The sequence below is a fragment of the Mobula hypostoma genome, chromosome 4 (genome assembly GCF_963921235.1).
Source record: "Mobula hypostoma chromosome 4, sMobHyp1.1, whole genome shotgun sequence".
In the NCBI taxonomy this organism is placed as follows: domain Eukaryota; kingdom Metazoa; phylum Chordata; class Chondrichthyes; order Myliobatiformes; family Myliobatidae; genus Mobula; species Mobula hypostoma.
The window spans coordinates 55,141,760-55,145,832 of record NC_086100.1 but is presented as its reverse complement, the minus strand read 5'-3'; positions in this window follow the sequence as shown (position 1 = coordinate 55,145,832).

Genomic DNA, 4,073 nt, shown 5'->3' with positions numbered 1-4,073 from the left:
GTTGATTGGACTCTATATGGAATTCAGTGGTGGAGTAACCCAAAAGATTTAGGATTCTGAATCTATTATTTAGTTCTGACCTTTGATATTTAACAGCACATACTGGGTATCTCAGACCAGTCTTCATTTAAAAAAAGGTAAATACCAGTGGTCCTTTTGCATATAGAAAAACTACAGCTGAATTTAAAACCTTAAATGTTTAAACCTGATTGGTTGAATGTTATACATGAAATGTGGGAGTTGATGGGTCAGAGTGGTTTAAAATACAAAGACAATTTCAACTTTAATAATCTGATATGCAGCAAGAGTCACATAAACTTCCACATAAAGATTCAGGCAAGTCTGAGTTATTATCTGTTTAAAAGAAAATCATAGGCTAAGGAGTTGAAATGAATATCTTATTGCTGAATCAATGGCCTCCTGGAGGTCTTAACAGATATTATAATAAAAGTAGTCAAAATCACTTTACAACAGTGCAATTGGATGTTTCTTGCTCCAAGGAGCAAAGCAAATTGAAATAAAAATGTAGTGCTGCAATTGTTTTAAAACAATTCGCAAAATTACTTGAAGGAAAACCATTATATTTTACAAGTCTTTTTATAATCATTATAGGATCACATCTCATATGAACTTGTTTCATGTTAGCCAGGATCACATTGAAAATAGAAGTGTACATTTCAATGTTGAGCTTTTCTAACCTTAACTACCCGGCTGATAAACATAGTATGTTGGTAAAAAAAAAATTGCTCTCTGATGAATATTTAATTCTCATCATATAGGAAGTAAACTTGTCCTATCAAGGTCTTGGTGATCCTTATCAGCTGGAAAATTTTTATAAGATTCTTCGCAGGTTGATTCGGGTGGAAAAGCTTCAGCTGGTGGACAATTTTCTGACAGACCTGAGTTCTGTCAGGCTGCCAAGGTAAAGAGCAACATTCTTAATAACTAATATTCAATCCCATAGATGCAGATTTTATGTTCATTAATTCCGGCATTTATATAGAGCCATTTTAAAGTACTTGCTACATGTTTCACATATTCCTCAATCACGTATGGCTGTCCTTTAACTTATCCACTCTTTACGCTCCTGCTGCCCCGGCCAACATAATCATGTTCAAGCTCCCAGAGTTTCGATTCATGATGAAAAAGCAAAATCTTCCTTCGCAAACCCCACTCCCACTGTATCTTCTGGTCATAATGGTTGCCCAGATAGCTCGTGGAGTATGATCAACATGGTGATAACTAAACTGTTAATTTATCTTTTTATAATTTGTGCTTCTGACCTGACCTTTTCTTCATGTGAGGAGCATTTATGCTTATCCTAGTCTTTGGCCTGGATGAATTGGTGCATGTCTCCCATTTCATTCATTTTGATGCCTCTGATTTAATCCTATAAACTCTTTATTACTGCTGCCAAATGTGCAATTGTGCCTCACTTTTCGGAAAGGATATACAGATAGCTTATCGCTGTGTTACCTTCCAGTTGTTCAGTTCTCTCTCAGGACTACATTCTTCACAAATGTTTTGTTTCCTTTCTGAATTGTTGTACTTTGTTCCTTAAGTTTCTGACTGGGAAACCAGCCATTTTAGTTTTAGTAGAAAGAGCAAAATGAGTTCTGACTTTAGATCTTAAAATTTAATTCTCTTTCCCCAGGTACCTGATTTCTGTTTCTCATTATTGAGAATTTTATGTAATTACTGCTTTGATTTTGTGATTTTACATAAAGTTGGCTGTCTTGCAGATTCTAACATAATTTTTTTGCAGATGTAAAGAACTGAATCTTAACAAAAATTATTTAACATCTTTTAAACAACTGCCGAACATCCCCCAAATTCAGCACCTGTCACTATCTGAAAATAATATAAAGACTTTAAAAGGACTTCATGAACTTGGGCCATCTCCAATAGAATCACTTACATTAAGAAGGAATCCTTGTGAATTTCAGGATAAGTATCGATCCAGGTACATGCATATTAATTTGCTGAGAAAATCTTAATTATATGGGGAAAAGGGGTAATTTGATGAGGCCAAATTTAAGAGTATTGTGTGCACTTCTGGTCACCCCACCTACAAGAAAGATATTAATAAACTTGAAAGAGTGCAGAGAAAATTTACAGAGGTGTTGAGGACCTGAGATATAGGAAAAAGTTGAATAGTTTAGGACTTTACTCCCCTAAGCACAGGACAATACAGGGAGATCTTACAGAGACATACAAAACTTGAGGTGCATAGATAGGGTAAATGTATGCAGGTCTTTTCCCCTCAGGTTGGGTGTGACTAGAACTAGGAATCACAGGTTTATGGTGAAAGGTGAAATGAAGGAGATCACCTTCACCCAGAGGGCAGTATGATGTGAAACAAACTGCCAATAGAAGTGATAGACAATGTAAAATTTTTAAGAGAAGTATGAATAGATACATGGATTGGAGAGGTTTGGAGGGATATGGCCTGGGTGCAGATAGATGGGACTAGGCAGAAGATCAGGTCAACCTGGCCCAAATGGCCTATTTGTTTGGTATAGTACTCTATTTAACTGTTTAATGGTTATGACCATAACTACTTCATAATTGATAGTAGGGTGTCCATTAATGAGAATTGTTGAGAATTCTTACTACTGAAAATTGACTTATCTGCGTAAAGCAAATTAAAATACCCATTGACTGAAATTTTATTTACATAATACAATTTTTAAGAGCACAGAAAATTCATTTGCACGTTAACTGCAAATTTATAGAGCTCCCAAAGACAATAAAACATGTAGCTCTGAGATCTAGAAGCCCACAAGGTGGTCCAATCTCTGGAAGTACTATGATTTCATCCCTGGAATTTGCAGTATTTTGAGTAAGCGAAATGTATGGGAAAAGCAGGAAGGAGTTCAAGAGTCCAAAGGACTTTGGAGAAGGTCTGGTAACGTTGGGAATAATTCTGGATTCTCAGATCACAGGGAGATCAGTGAATATTACATACTCACTGTTAGGGATTACAGAAAATTGCTCTTTTAATGTGAATATGCTCCAATCACAGCCAAGCTGCAGGCTGTGCACAGTATAACACATGAAATAAATATCTTGCTAAATATACAATTGTCATTGGCTACAACATGATGGAAGCCAAATATAAGAAAGAAATCAAAACACTGTTTTGACATCATCACCGGGTGTGTGTGTGTTTGTATTCAGTTATTCATTCAATTTCAAAAGGGGTGCATTCCTGGAAAATGTCTCATTAAGTAAATTTTCATTAATTGAAAAGACTGGACAGAGTGTGTGATGGGCATTCCTATTCATGGAGAATAACATGGTATTTGTTACAACAAAAAGTCAGATATATTGTAAAACTGACAGTTTTAAAAAATAAGCATTGTGAATATTGATAAATCATAAAATACCTTATTGAAAGGAGGCAGAACAAGTGAGAAAGTGGTTACAAAAAACATACACAAGCTACAAAATCAACAATGATGACTAACCTTTATAAAATATTGGCTCTGCACAAGTAGAGTCTTGTGTCTATTCTGGATGCATAAAGAAATTTGTTGAATTTAATAAACTAGATTTGCAGATGGACAGGAACCAGAGCACTAGAACAGACAGCGGCATGATGGTGCACAGAGATATTATTAAGCCTACATATAAGGTCAGGGATCAAAAGGTTGAGCAAGTCGGGACTAGTGTTCTGAGCTGCGTGTATTTCAATGCAAGGAGTATTATTGGAGAGGTGAATGAGCTTGGGGCATGGATCAGCATGTGGAATTCTGACATCATACCCATTAGAGAGACTTGATTGCAGGAGAGGCAGGACTGGCAGCCTAATGTTCTGGGGTTCCCTTGTTTTAGACGTGATAGAACAGGAGGGATTAAAGTGGGTGGGGTGGCGTTTCTAGTTAGGGAAAATGTCATGTCAGTGCTCTGTCAAGATGGACTGGAGACTTCGTCTAGTGAGGCTTTATGGATAAAACTGAGGAATATGAAAGGCATGACCACATTAATGGGATTATAGATCACCCAACGGTACACGAATGTAGAGGAGCAAATTTGCAGAGAGATTGCAGACTGTTGCAAGAAACATAAGT